Genomic DNA, 16,517 nt, shown 5'->3' on the forward strand with positions numbered 1-16,517 from the left:
TGATGTCGGCGTGCTGGCACTCCCGTCTAGCATCCTTTTTACCCAGAATAGTTTCATGATGCTTGGCGTGTTCTTCGATAGTTGACAAAGGAGCTCGACTATAACCGATGCAGTTCTTTCTGATGAGGTCGCTAATGTCCTTTCTCATATTCATAAGGAAGCTATTTCTCAGATGAGCTTCCCATGCCCCCACTTCTCCGGGTCCCGCTGCACGTTGTGCTGGTGCATCAATTCCACAATGATCAGTATGGACGCGTGTCAAAGGGACAAGGAAATCAGCCACGGGCTCGTCATCCCTTTGTTTGCATGCCGCTATCATATCAGTGTTAATAGTTGTCAGGTATGCTGCTTCCACCCTTTCGATGAGTCCTCTTATCATCTCTCTGTATGGGCCATTTGAGTCAAGCTGGCCTTGGGGCAGTGCATTCCACTCAGGCAGATGGAGGTGAACATCTACATCCACCCAGTCTCTGTCAATGCGGTTATACTGCGGTCCAAGTCGAATCATCAGCAATCGTCTCAATTCAGCCTGAGTTGGTCTGCAGGACTGCAAAAATGCCATAAGTTCTTGTCCAAAGCGTCGTCCGCCGATATCGCCTGGTTTGCTCAGGCCGATGGTCGCTTTCATGATGTCGTCTGTGGTCCAGTGGCGGTGAACCATAATTACTCCATCTGGTCCAGACACCTCCACCATCGGGAACTGCGGGGCACAGCCTGCCTCAAGCTCTACAGATGGCTTTATAGTGGTTTGACTTCGAGTGCGATGAGCCACTGGTGAGGTTATTGCCTCCAGTTGTCGTCTTGGTTCGTCATATGGAGACGGCTTTGATATTAGCGATGACGTCCCTGGCTCAGGATATGGAGGTGGATTTGTTAGCGCTTGTGGCTGTTGAATCAGCTGGGTGGCTCTTGGCGGGTTAGCATCGAGGTCAGGATCAGCTAAGGAAACACACTGAGACACTTCATTATTACCTTTTCTATACCCTACCTGCTGCTTCTGTCTTTTTTCATCCTCCTCTAACCACATTTTTGCCTTTTCCAGCATATCTTCACTATTCTTGTCAAAATATTTCTGCGCTTTCTTTTCAGCCTCCTTTACTCTTTCAATCAATTTAAGCAAATATGCAACACTCAAGGTCCCCGATGCATTAAACCCATAGTATTTAATCCAGAACGGGACATGTTTATTTACATGTTCCCCATAGTCTTTACTCATTTGGAAGAACAGGCTACTAGAAAACTTGTCTTTGCTAAATTCATATTCCTTACTTTGCCCTTTACCCATTTTTTTTTTTTTTTTTGGTAAGGGTGATTGCAGAAATGTGATTATAATGACCAAATAATATGAATAATATGGATATGGGTGACACTCTCCCCTTTTTATTTCTTCTTCTGTTAATCACGTCTCTAAAGTTGCTTTAATTTAGTTCCACTCCAGTAATTCATGCTGGTTAACAGAGTTTCCTTCTTTCTCTATGTAAGGCGTCCTGTCAGCCCGGGCCTATTTTCTCTTACACTTGTACATCTACACAGTGTGCCTAACTCTTTTAGGCTATTGGAGTCCCAGACTCTGGAGTCCCAGACTCCTTTTTGAGTGCTAGTATTCCTCTACTACGCTGCTTTCTCTACTCAGGCACGCCCTCAGGTAAACTCTGGTGGATTTCTATATTTGAACCTTTCTAAAAATTAGTTTACTTTTTCCACCACTTACTTTCAGTCCTTTAGATCAAGCAGAGCACACCACCGGAGTCAAGCAGGACGTCACTCCCTGGTTAGGTACTTTCCCGTATTCTTGTAGGTTTCCCTCTTTCTCCAGCTCAGTCGAGAAATTCTCTCTGAGGAGCATCCTCAAAGTTCAGTCACCGCTGCTCTGCATGGCGCCTCTCGCTGATCCTGCTGACAATGCCAATTTCTGTGGTGGAATTTTGAACAAACCGCAAGTCAGACATGATTAAGACAGCAATTTAATAAAGAAAATAGGACACACAAAACAGCTGTGTGAGAGCTAATGCTCGAAAGCGAAAGCTCTAAAGGGGTAGACTGACTCTACTCCTTATATCTAAACTTCAACCCCCTCCACGGGGAGGGGGTGCTCTGTGATCTTGTTTACGTACTCCCTGCTCCATTTGGTGATGAACATTCCTGCATATGCCAGGACGCTTCAAAGGACAGACACCATTTGCAAGAAAACAAAAGCCTATTCCCTCTTTACGACCCCTGCAGGTCACAACACATGCAGGTCATAAAGCAACATTACCACAGTCATTTGTTCACACAATATACAGAGACAGAGTTTGCAGACTAAACCATTCATAGAGGATTATATGATGGAAAGGATTAACATGATTATATATGAATCATTACATATGAATCACATGATAATACATGATCAAATAATATTTTCCATCACAACACATGGAAAGAAAATTACTTTCATGTGAAACGCATATGACGCTTTCACAGACGTATGGGCCTTTGTGTGTCCTGAGAAGATTGGCACACAGACACCTTATCAAAGCTTGAGACTTATTTTCCATATCCTTAATCCTTGCTGAAGTACTTAGGATATCTGAGTTGGTAGATCTTTGGCATTTTCATCTGAGGATCTAGAGTTCAAGTTCGCCTTCAGGTGAAAACATTGTTACTTTGCCAGTGAAGTGTGCTTGAGATCTTTTTTGAAATACCTCTAGATGAAGGGAAGAAACAGGATGTTTCTGAACAAACTGACCTTTCACATTTCTATCCTTTCCCCCATCTGTGACAATGTCCACTATTTGTTATCCCAGGTTAGGCTAGCTAGTTCTCTTCGCATGGAATAAACTTTATAAAACTACTTTATAAAAATTAACACTTCTGAGCCTATCCTTTTTGACTTACTGATAGACTTACTCATAGTAAGTACCGGTATACAATTTTTGGGATTGGGCCCCATATATTGGCAATTGACACATATATGTGTGAATGGATGGCTAGCTCTTTTTGGATCCCAAAGCGTGCTAGGTTGCATGATCAGCCAGACATGTCTCACTTTCCTTCGCTGACTTGATTAACATGATCAATATAGAGGTTTTGGGACTCACTAGGGGCACTCTTGCACTTTCTTGCCCATCACCCCACCTGAGACCCTAGTTTCACATACAGACTTAACTCTCTGAAAGCAGTCTGAGCACAGAGAAAGTTATAATCCCAAATCAGGCATGTTGAATGGTGTCATATATGCTTCCAGTGGGATGGTCCTTCATTGGTACACTACATCCCATCCCACCTCTAAGGGGAGGTTCGTCCAGCTGTCCTGTCCACGTCTGTCTGCCCATCTCATGGATCAAACTCTAAGTATATATGAATGGGCACCAAATGGACACCGGTCAAAAAAGGTCAGGGAAGGCCTGATTGTCCCCAAATCTCATCCATTGGCTCAGTAGCGCCCCCTGAGTTCAAAAATGCAAGTGCCTGATTTTTGTTGTTTCTGATCACCTAGGTGGCCACTACCCAAGGTTTGAAGTCTCTAGGTTAAAAGGTGGGCATATGCCGACCCACAACATGTGCACTTATACTTTCTGACACTCCCACTTCAAATATATTTGAATTATGTCAAATATATTGCATGTGGGATCCCAATCAAAGTCTATTTTATTTGTCAATTATACTGCATGTGAGATGGTGTCAAATTCCAGTATATTTTAACAATGTCAAATATATTGCATGTGGAACGATGTCAAATTCAAATATAATTAATGATGCCAAATATATTGCATGTGGGATCCCAATTGAAATGTAATCCCAATCGAAAACCACTGCCTAAATCTGGGTCCCTCTTACTAAAGTTACATCTTAAAGACCAGCAGTAACCAGCAGTATGGCCTTCAACAAAGACAGAAATAGATTCTTGGTGAGTCATAAATCATGTTAATGTTCAAGTTTATTGCTGATGGGATGAAAATCCCAATTCAGTAAATGTCATTGGTTTGTGAAATAAACTGACAAATATATTGCAGATGGGATGAAAATCCCAATACAAGTAAATTTAATTGGTTTGTCAAATACACTGTCAAATATAATATTAATAATATAATATAAATAATATATAAAATTTATTTTTGCAAAATAGGATTTCTATGCTTTAATACCAATTTTCCTTGAACCACATCTCTCCCTGACCCCATATCTGTCTTAAGAGTTGTGAAATTCTACTGTCCAAAACCCCTATATATTCTTGAATGAAATATATTTGAAATGTGAGCAGCAGTTCTCTGAATTTGTGGGAGATATGTTGAAACTAACACCACCAATGTTTAAATCTGCCCCCCGACCCCCCCACCCTTACTAAAGTTACATCTTAAAGACTAGCAGTAACCAGCAGTATGGCCTTAGACAAAGACAGAAAAAGGTATTGGTGAGATGAACTGATGGAAGACGGTGCCCAACTTCTTAAAGACTTGCAGTAACCAGCAGTATGGCCTTAGACAAAGACAGAAATAGATACTTGGTGAGTCATAATAAATAATTTTAATGATCAAATATATTGCAGATGGGATGAAAATCCCAATTAAATTCAATTACCTTGGTCTGTCAAAAAATATTCCAGATGGAATGAAAATCCCCATTCAATTAAATTTCATTGGTTTGTAAATATACCATAAGTGGGATGGTGTCAAATTCAAATATATTTGAACTATGACAAATATACTGCACGTGGGATGGAAAATATACCATATGTGGGATGATGTCAAATTCAAGTATATTTGAATTTTCACAATTATATTGCACGTAGTATAGGAAAATTATACCATTCGTGGGATGGCATCAAAAAAAGCTGTGAGAAGAGCCCCATTAAAATAAGTTATATTTGAAGTATATTAATGTATGTATGTGTTGTTACATGTAAAAAATATTCCTGGTTCAGTCCTGAGTTTCAGGGTCCGTTCAAGACCAAGCTTCTCATCAAATTGTCCTCTTTTAAGAATATTTCATAAACTTTTACATTCCTTTATTATAAACAAATGAGACATTACTGTTTTTACGTTATCGTTAGAAGTCATAGTGTAATAGTACTCTAGACTTTGAATTCAGTGATCCTACTTAAACTTTGGTGGAAATTGCACTTCCTTATCATATGTTTCCTCACTGCACAGAGAGTCATTTGAAGAGTGACTTCTGCATAAATGCTTTTGAAACGTTTTTCATTAGTTGTCTACTGGCCAAACAACTGGACGAGGGAAGAGTAGGTATCAGCTTGCATGTATGCTCCTAAGTTTTCATGGAATGGGGCCTATCTCAGCTTCCTTTGGCTCTTGGATGGGCTCTGTCCTACCAAAACAGATGATGCAAATGAGTCATCTGCTTACTAAAGTTCTTGAAAATCACACTCTGTGAAGAGGCATTGCATAATGCGAAAAAAAACCCTTCCTAAACAATGCTCGCTAATGACAGCATCAAACATACTTAATACAGGACTGACCTCAGGCGTGAACTCATCCAAAGACCACAACAGCAACAACAGGCTTAAGAAAGGACACATGAAATGACCTCGAAGCACAAAAGTGAGCAGGTACATTGAGTTGATATGTGACTTCATTAACGTGCTTGGTAATTTCATATGGACCGATATACTTGGGACCTAACTTGAGACATGACCCCAACTTGCGGAAGTCCCATGTATAGAGTCACATATACCACTCCCGTTTGGTATTCTCCCCTCAGCCCACTCTAGCCAATGACTCCACTCTTCTAAGACCAGTTTAATGGCAAAAAGTTCATGTTCTCCTATTCCATAGTTACGTTCTGCCATTGATAACATACGACAGAAATAAGCCACTGGGTGTAACTTGGACTTCTCGTATCATTGTGAAAGTACAGCTCCTACGCTGATGTTAGAAGCATCAACTTCCACAACAAATGGAATGGAAGGAATGGGATGTCGAAATATGGGAGCAGTGGTAAAAGCTTCCTTCAGTTTCCTGAATGCTTGATCAGCCTCCTGATTCCAAAGTAGCTTGGTCATTGCTCCTTTCAGGAGGGCTGTGAGAGGAGCTGCAATGCTGCTAAAATTCCATATGAAGTGTCGGTAAAAGTTTGCAAATCCCAAGAAGCTCTGGAGTTTTGTTTTTTTTAACTGTAACAGGAATGGGCCACTGGTTGATGGCTTCGATCTACTTATCATCCATAGTGATTCCACCATGGCTGATCATGTATCCTAGAAAAGTCATAGCTGAAAGGTGGAACTCACATTTCTCTCCCTTTACATATAATCCTTTATGAAGATCAGTCTTCAATACCACTCAAACATGTTATACATAGATTTCAATGTCGGGGGAATAGATGAGGATGTCATCAATATAAGCAATAACACATTTTCCAATGTATTTACAAAGAATATCATTGATGAAGGCCTGAAAGACAGATGGAGCCACAGGCCGGGACATCCTGACCACGCACTGAAAGAAACAATATGGACATCCCCAGAAGAACAAATATGGGCATCCAGTGATATAGAATATAGAAGAAAGAAATAGAAGTAGTTAGGTTGAACATAATGGTACCAAGAACCAGTTGGTGTAAGTATTGAATAATGTATGGTTTGGAGAACAATAGAGGAACATGGAGAAGTATAATGAAAGAATAAAAGTGGTTAAGGGTCCTTGAAGAAAACATATAAAAGGTGTGCCCACTTGAGACTGTTAGACATTCTCTGGACGATGTCTCGTTTGTAACATTGAGCTCAGAATAAAGATGGGACCAGCTATTCTCTTCAATTAATTCCAGAGTCTGCATCTTTATTTCAATTTAGTGTGTACTGAGTAAACGGTCTTGAATTTAGGAAGATCTAGGAATGACACCATCATCTTTCTTGGGGGCAAGATCACTACCTTGTTTTGTGATGTGGGCTGCATGCTTCTTCTATGGCTCAGTGTTGAGGCTCAATTGGGTCTAGGATAATAGCCCCAGATAACATGTTCTGAGGATCCACAGTAAAGACAGAGACCCTCCTGTACTCAGCACCACCTCTCCTCTTCGGTTAAGCATAAAGAATCGCATTGCATAGGTTCATGTAAGTCCTCTGAATTGAGACTGTTCCTGAAAGTGACGATCAATGCTGCCTCATTCCATCTACTATGTGCAGTGGCAGTACAGAACTCTAGTGCATATTCAGCCACAGAACGATTGCCTTGGCACAACTTAGTATCTCCCTGCAGGCTCTTCCCTTATGTGCGTGATCAAACACTGCCTTGAATTGAGTGATAAAATCATCATAAGACCATATTTGTACATTATCCCAGATGGCAGTCACCCAATCTACAGTTTTGTCAGATAGACGAGCGGTAATGAGTCCTAGACTTCTCCAAAGGGTCCAAAAACTTCTCCAATGAAAACAAAGTCATGATTCACTATATATCAAGTTTGGATGTTTCTTTTTGCTAAAACATAACAGTAAGTTACTTTAGTAAGTTCCACAACAATATTGGCTTCATAGCATCATTGTTGCCATCATTAGGGGAAAATACTCTACTAGCTACTTCTATTATACTAGCTAATATTGTAAATGCTGGGGAAAATGCTGTAAATGCTGTAAAGAAATAGTATATTTTCTCATTTATACTTACAATTTGTAGTAGGATTACAAATTTTTCCAGCAGTGAATGGAAACATCCAGTGATTTACTATGCAAACATCAAAGCTATTCTATGCTAGCAGCACCCAAACAACTCCACATAAACTTCAGCTGAAATATGCCTCTTCCTTTCCATGAGGTCCAAAAGTATTGGCAATCATATCAATCCTGCAGTTGTACAAGCGTCAAACTTATGCGCTAGGCTATCTGCTAACAACACTGAAGCACTGTAAATCCAAGACAATGGCACTGCAATGTCCAATAGAAATCAATATAAAATAGAAATGGGTGGTCTATTGCTCTATTCAGGAACACTTTTACATCAGTAATGTGCATTTTCATTTAACCAAACACTTGCGTAGTTTGGGTTTGCTTATGAAGGAACTGAACGCATGTTTTTACGCAAAAAACCAGAAGAATGTTTTAAAAGGCCATTTAAAAGGACAGGTGCATCATTGTGGAAGTTTACCTGAAAAACACGATGTATTCAGCATGGGATTTCTGCAGAGCAGATGCATGTACACGACAGAAAACTGGTAAGCAGGTATTTGCATTAGTTCTAAGATATGTTGATAAATGTACTGTACTTTAAGAATATTCGATGTTATCAAGTAATTTATTTGAGCATCCTGGTTTGGGCATGCCTGCAGGCCTGCTAGGGAGCGTTGGAGGGGGTTAAAGCTACACAAATATGCCTTTCTGTTTGTTTGTGCAGCAATGAACCAGATTTCCAAAGAAAGAGGAGGTATAGTTAAAGCTAGAAAAAAATGCCAACTCTGTACTCTGGCAGAAAATCTGATATTTTAAATATGTCCCTAAAAGGTTTATATTCCTTGGCTCACAGAATCAGACATTACATTTTTGCTGTTATGGCAGCTGTTATAAAGATCATATTTATACAGAACACTGTTCAGTTAGTGCTAGTATTAAGGCACCATTGCATAACTAATCGCAATACAGAGTCAGAAACATCATGTGTTCAGGTGAATAACTATGAATGTGTTAGATGAATAATATTGCAAATTAGAATCATATCCATTATGTGTTCAGACGGCCAGCAGTGTGCTGTGCAATATACACTGTCAGATATTAATGTCTGCTCTGGATGTGTGTGAGAGAGTCTGTGAGAGGTGTGCATTTGCATGTGTTGCATGACTATGAGTGGGAAAAGCATATAAAGGTAAAAACATTACCTCTGCAACAACGATCTGCACTATTTGAAGGAAAGGTTTAAGTTAGACACAGTCTCCACAGAGTAAGTTAAATCTGTCTGTGTTAAGACCAGTTGACATATCAGTAGTTTATCACTGATAAGTTTTGGCTGTGAGATAAATGAATAATATCACTGCAACGTAGAGACTGTTCCCTTGTGTTCAAATGTGTAAATACACAAATGCATTGCAAACACATTTAATAATAAATAGCCTAGTCTATGTTAATGAGTTTGGGTTAGATACTGATGTCCTCTATAACCGTGTGGTTGTGATCGATGGATGAGAGCTGTCACAGTCACATGACACATGTGGAATACATTCATGCTGCATCATGTCCTCATACTTTGGTTTTGATTAATTATACTTCTCTTCCTCTTATGTGTTCCTCTTCAGTATCCACCACTACCAGTTCTGCTGTTAGCTCTTCTGGGGTAGGCACATTGTGTCAGGGGTCAAGTCAAAGAACCTCTGAATTCCTACAACCAGGGAGACCTCCATGTTTTCATATTGGCTGATGTCACAAACTTGCGCTATGCCTTGTTATAATGTGACAGAACTGAGGGTTAGAGCTCTACATGCAGTCTGCTTTGACTAATTTGAAATGAGTTGAGTGTTTGAATGTGGCCAAGAGTTCAGGTTCTAGAAAGTACAACACAAAATATATACAATTCATGTTTGATAGGACCTTAATTAATACACTCTGAACAATATAGACTCCTGGCTATAGACAAAGAACAGGTACAAAGAGAGAGCTGGAGAAAGTGTGTATGTCTGAGAGAAAGGGGATTCCTGCATTCAACCATTAACCATCATCATCATCCCCTATGACCATATCCATTTAAAGCACGCAGTCTAAATTTGACAAGAACTTGAAAGATGTGACACTTGGCAGGCACTGTTACACAGGGGAGACTCCAAGAATGTACCAACTCAGCCACACAGCCAATGTGAGTTGGTAGAAAAACAACTTCTGGGGTACATCTGTGCAAGACATGTATAATAGAAAATAGAATTAAAAACAAACAAGCAGATGCATCCTCCGCATCAAATTATAGCAGGTTAGATGTCTTGCAGTGCCAGGGAGTACAGAACCTTTAGTTTGAAATGTGTTGGGATCTGATTATGCCTGCCACTGAGATACCACAAATTAAGGACTCCAGATTCCAAGACATAGAGTTGTGCAGTGTGAATGATATATCGATTTGAAAACTTCAAAAGTCACATAATGCGTGCATAGCAAGATCAGTCATAGATCAGTCATAAAAACCAAGATCAATTGAGGAGTGAAAGCCAGGAAAAGAAAAGGTGTTTTAATATGTTTTGTTTTCACTGACCTTTTCTCACAGCTGCATAATTAATGGTGACGAATAAGTTGTTCTTAGATAAATTGAGGTAAAGCTCCGTTATTCAACAAAGTAAACAATACAATTAGCAAATTATATGCTGTCACTGATGGTCATGCAGCTTTCCTAGTAAGTAGAAAGAAATACGTGACCTGGACATAGCTTGAACACACAACCTTCTGATCTGGAATCAAACAAACTACCATTGCACCACGAGGTCAAGCAAACATAGGTACTGGTCAATTATGTCCAGAGGAGGTAGATGTTTTATTTCCCAAGCTCTGACATCTTAGTTGAATGACCAGTTTAACATTCCATTCCAGAATTTTACTTTCCTTTTTTACCCTCATCTCCCTCAAAGTTGAAAAATTCAAGAATAGTTTTAGGGAGAGGGAAGGAAGAATCAAAGGGAGGCAAACTTCAGGCAGAATCTCTGAGCTCTCTGCTTTCTTCAGAGCCTCAGCCACCAATGCAGGTTGCTGTTGTATAGGCTCTACTGCTAAAGGTATTGCTGCTATCTCCTGTTTAGCATGCACCCATGATGTAAGCAAATGGAGCACATACTGGCAGTGACTGGTATGTTACTGGAGGTTTGGATTACAACCAAACCATCTAGACTTCTTCAGAAACCTTTGAGAAGTACTACGCCAGGGTTCATTGCAAATAACAGCACTCTGAATGAGTTGCAAGGGTCTGCTGGCACAGAGCAGTAGGCCTACATGGAACAAGTTGGTGTAGTCCATTCTTCAGATAACAAGAAACTGCACATGTAGCTGAGTGTCTTTTTTGGACAGAAAGGGGTGGATTTTCATTATGTTGCTGATGTGGAAACTACATGAACCAATCAAGAGAGCAATATGAGTAGAAATGAAATTTGATAATATTTTGGTAGCCTAAAGCTAAAAAACCTTCCAAAATGCTGTTTTCTAAAGACAGTGGCCAACATGCTTATACTAAGTATGCAACTAACTGAAATGATGCTAAGCAAGTACTCCACAGATTAAGATAATTCCAGACCTTTTAAGCCAAATAGGTTATATGCTTTCAGGTGCCATACTAGCTGCCACAGTACCTTAGATAGCTTTGTTATACCAAATCAGATGATGCAAATAAGTCATTTGCTAAGTAAAGATCTTGAAAAACACACCTTCGAAGAGGAATTCATAATGCCATAATGTTAGATGTAAAGGTGTAATCGCGCTGAAGACTTTGAGTTCAGTGATCCTACTTAAACTTTTGTGGATCTTGCAATGCCTTATAATATGTCTCCTTGCTGCACAGAGAGGCTATTGAACAGTGGCTTCTGGACAAATGCTTTTACAATTTATTTCATTAGTTGTCTGTTGGCCAAACACCTGGACAAGGGAAGGGTATGTGTCAGCTTGCATGTATGCTTGGTTCAAAAGTGTTGGTATCCTGGTTCACACACTCCATGTGTTTTCATGGAATGGAGCCTACCTCTGCTTCCTTTGGATCATGGACGGGCTTTGTCCTACCAAAACAGATGATGCAAATAAATCATTTGCTTAGTAAAGTTCTTGAAAATCACACCTTCGAAGAAGAATTCATAATGCCAAAAAACCTTATAAAATGCTGTTTTCTAAAGACAGTTGCCAACATTGTTATATTAATTATGCATCTCTCCTGAAAAGGTACAGTGGAGAATGTGGGCATTGATCCCACTACCTCTCGCATGCTAAGCAAGCGCTCTACCACTTGAGCTAATTCCCCTCTCTGTAAGCTTTTCTTGCCATTGTCTATAAAACAAATCTTATGGCTCAAGACTGAATAGGACTGCCTACAAAATCCAGCAACATTTTCAAATGTTTTTGTATGTTGGCAACTCGAACATACTTGCTCTGGAAAGATGCAGAAATCTAATCTACTCCCCAGTCATTTCAACCAAACATTCTACAATTTGAGAAATGTCACATCTGGCAGCACTTGTCTTGGGATTTCTTTTTGTGATGAAATTGCCAATGCTATCAGAATACCTTTCCACAGCTTCGAGGCCTTGCAACAGTGAACATTCCCAGACCTTTTAATCCAAATAGGTTATATGCATTCAGGTACCATACTAGCTGCCACAGTACCTTAGCTAGCATGAGATGGTTAGCTCCACTCTCGGCATGAGGAAAAATGTGCTCAGTGTCTTTTTGCTTATAGATAATGTTGAGAAACAGATTGCCAAATCGTGAGGTACGGACGATGCGAAATGATAAAAATCCGGTGGAAATAATTTTCCCTAATCACTATCACTTGAGACTTCGTGCAGTGACAATAACTGGTAAGAATATAGTCCAGAGACGGTCAAGAAGTACTTTCTTGCCGTACCATTTTAGCACAAGTATTTAATGGAAGTGAAAGTGCACCTCAAGGCATGACTGCGCCGTGAGATCCTGCCTGAGCGCTCCATGGATTTCACAGTGGTACAGTCATTATTTTCTGAGAACATACCATATTGTTGCAAATTGAGCAGCATTCATTGGTAACGTTTTAATTGGAACCAGGCAAAGGCATGCTGCTACTAGCCGAAATAGGTCACCTGGGAGAGCATTAGACTGAAGATCTATAGGTCCCTGGTTCACTCTCGGGTTTTGTTGTGTGTGCCAGACATAGCTCATCATCAGATAGTTCTCTTTTATAAGTATATTTAATAAACATTTACATTCCTTTTCTAAAAAAGGAATAAAACATTCCCGTCTTCACGCTATTGTTAGATGTAAAGGTATAATTGCGCTGAAGACTTTGAGTTCAGTGATCCTACTTACACTTTTGTGGATCTTGCAATGCCTTATAATATGTCTCCTTGCTGCACAGAGAGGCTATTCAACAGTGGCTTCTGGACAAATGCTTTTACAATTTATTTCATTAGTTATCTGCTGGCCAAACACCTGGACAAGGGAAGGGTATGTGTCAGCTTGCATGTATGCTTGCTTCAAAAGTGTTGGTATCCTGGTTCACACACGCCATGTGTTTTCATGGAATGGAGCCTACCTCTGCTTCCTTTGGATCATGGACGGGCTTTGTCCTACCAAAACAGATGATGCAAATAAATCATTTGCTTAGTAAAGTTCTTGAAAATCACACCTTCGAAGAAGAATTCATAATGCCAAAAAACCTTATAAAATGCTGTTTTCTAAAGACAGTGGCCAACATTGTTATATTAATTATGCATCTCTGCTGAAAAGATACAGTGGAGAATGTGGACATTGATCCCACTACCTCTTGCATGCTAAGCAAGCCCTCTAGCACTTGAGGTAATTCCCCTCTCTGTAAGCTTTTCTTGCCATTGGCTATCAAACAAATCTTATGGCTCAAGACTGACTAGGACAGCCTACAAAAGCCAGCAACATTTTCAAATGTTTCTGTATGCTGGCTTCTCGAACATACTAGCTCTGGAAAGAGGCAGAAATATATTCTGCTCCCCTGTCAATGCAACCAAACATTCTACAATTTGAGAAATGTCACATCTGGCAGCACTTGTCTTGGGATTTCTTTTTGTGATGAAATTGCCAATGCTATCAGAATACCTTTCCACAGCTTCGAGGCCTTGCAACAGTGAACATTCCCAGACCTTTTAAGCCAAATAGGTTATAAGCATTCAGCTACCATACTAGCTGCCACAGTACCTTAGCTAGCATGAGATGGTTAGCTCCACTGTCGGCATGAGGAAAAATATGCTCAGTGTCTTTTATTAAAAGGCTTTTATTGTCATTTCAGATATATACAAGTATACAACAAAAGATGAAACAATGTTCCTCCTGGACCATCGTGCATCATAAAACAAAACTTACTGAATATCTAAAGGTCCCTGCTTCAATCTTGGATTTTGGCATCTGGGCCAGAGAGAGCTTCTCATCAGATTTTTCTTTTTTAAGTATATTTCACAAACCTTAACATTCCTTTACTGAAAAACGAACGAGATGTTCCCATTTTTATGCTATTGTTAGATGTCCTGATGTAATAGATCCTTACACTAATGCAAAATTTCGTTTGATTTTATACTTTTCTCAGCGATCTCCAAAATTTGTAAAATGTGAGGAAAAATGCTTAATGCTTGCTTAAAAGAGGAAGTAAGTAATATGTGACCTTTGTCCTTGTCTTGACCAGTCTGCAAGAAAGGTGATTAGAGAAGTGATGGAGTATGACAATTATCGCTTAGCTGTTGCTGTGTAGGGGTGCATGAGCAGGGAATAACAATTTGTTTTTACGAGGAAAGAATGTTCAAGGACTGTTGAGATTGATAATTTTCGATTGGAAATGTTTTCGCGACTTGCTGCTTCGCTAATGCAATGCACCCATTATGTGACTTTTGAAGTTTTCGAATTGATGTATCATTCACACTGCACAACTCTATGTCTTGGAATCTGGAGTCCTTAATTTGTGGTATCTCAGTGGCAGGCATAATCAGATCCCAACACATTTCAGACTAAAGGTTCTGGACTCCCTGGCACTGCATGACATGTAACCTGCTATAATTTGATGGGGAGGATCCTTCTGCTTGTTTGTTTTTAATTCTATTTTCTATTATACATGTCTTGCACAGATGTACCCCAGGAGTTGTTTTTCTACCAACTCACATTGGCTGTGTGGCTGAGTTGGTACATTCTTGGAGTCTCCCCTGTGTAACAGTGCCTGTCAAGTGTCACATCTTTCAAGTTCTTGTCAAATTTAGACTGCGTGCTTTAAATGGATATGGTCATAGGGGATGATGATGATGGTTAATGGTTGAATGCAGGAATCCCCTCTCTCTCAGACATACACACTTTCTCCAGCTCTCTCTTTGTACCTGTTCTTTGTCTATAGCCAGGAGTCTATATTGTTCAGAGTTTATTAATTAAGGTCCTATCAAACATGAATTGTATATATTCTGTGTTGTACTTTCTAGAACCTGAACTCTTGGCCACATTCAAACACTCAACTCATTTCAAATTAGTCAAAGCAGACTGCATGTAGAGCTCTAACCCTCAGTTCTGTCATATTATAACAAGGCATAGCGCAAGTTTGCGACAGCAGCCAATATAGAAACATGGAGGTCTCCCTGGTTGTAGGAATTCAGAGGTTCTTTGACTTGACCCCTGAGACAATGTGCCTACCCCAGAAGAGCTAACAGCAGAACTGGTAGTGGTGGATACTGAAGAGGAATACATAAGAGGAAGAGAAGTATAATTAATCAAAACCAAAGTATAAGGACATGATGCAGCATGAATGTATTACACATGTATCATGTGACTGTGACAGCTCTCATCCATCCATCACAACCACACGGTTATAGAGGACATCAGTATCTAACCCAAACTCATTAACATAGACTAGGCTATTTATTATTAAATGTGTTTGCAATGCATTTGCGTATTTACACATTTGAACACAAGGGAACAGTCTTTACGTTGCAGTGATATTATTCATTTATCTCACAGCCAAAACTTATCAGTGATAAACTACTGATATGTCAACTTGTCTTAACACAGACAGAATTAACTTACTCTGTGGAGACTGTGTCTAACTTAAACCTTTCCTTCAAATAGAGCAGATCCTTGTTGCAGAGGTAATGTTTTTACCTTTATATGCTTTTCCCACTCATAGTCATGCAACACACACAAATGCACACCTCTTACAGACTCTCTCACACACATCCAAAGCAGACATTAATATCTGACAGTGTATATTGTACAGCACACTGCTGGCCGTCTGAACACATGATGGATATGATTCTAATTTGCACTATTATTCATCTAACACATTCATAGTTATTCACCTGAACACATGATGTTTCTGACTCTGTATCGCTATTAGTTATGCAATGGTGCCTCAATACTAGCACTAACTGAACAGAGTTCTGTATAAATATGATCTTTATAACAGCTGCCATAACAGCAAAAATGTAATGTCTGATTCTGTGAGCCACGGAATATAAACCTTTTAGGGACATATTTAAAATATCAGATTTTCTGCCAGAGTACAGAGTTGGCATTTTTTTCTAGCTTTAACCATACCTCCTCTTTCTTTGGAAATCTGGTTCATTGCTGCACAAACAAACAGAAAGGCATGTTTGTGTAGCTTTAACCCCCTCCAACGCTCCCTAGCAGGCCTGCAGGCATGCCCAAACTAGGATGCTCAAATAAATTACTTGATAACATCGAATATTCTTAAAGTACAGTACATGTATCAACATATCTTAGAACTAATGCAAGTACCTGCTTACCAATCTTCCATCGTCTACATGCATCTGCTCGGCAGAAATCCCATGCTGAATACATCGTGTTTTTCAGGTAAATTTCCACAATGATGTACCTGTCCTTTTAAATGGCCTTTTAAAACATTCTTCTGGTATAAGATAACTTCAGA

This window comes from Electrophorus electricus, chromosome 9 (assembly GCF_013358815.1).
Source record: "Electrophorus electricus isolate fEleEle1 chromosome 9, fEleEle1.pri, whole genome shotgun sequence".
NCBI classification, from domain to species: Eukaryota; Metazoa; Chordata; class Actinopteri; order Gymnotiformes; family Gymnotidae; genus Electrophorus; species Electrophorus electricus.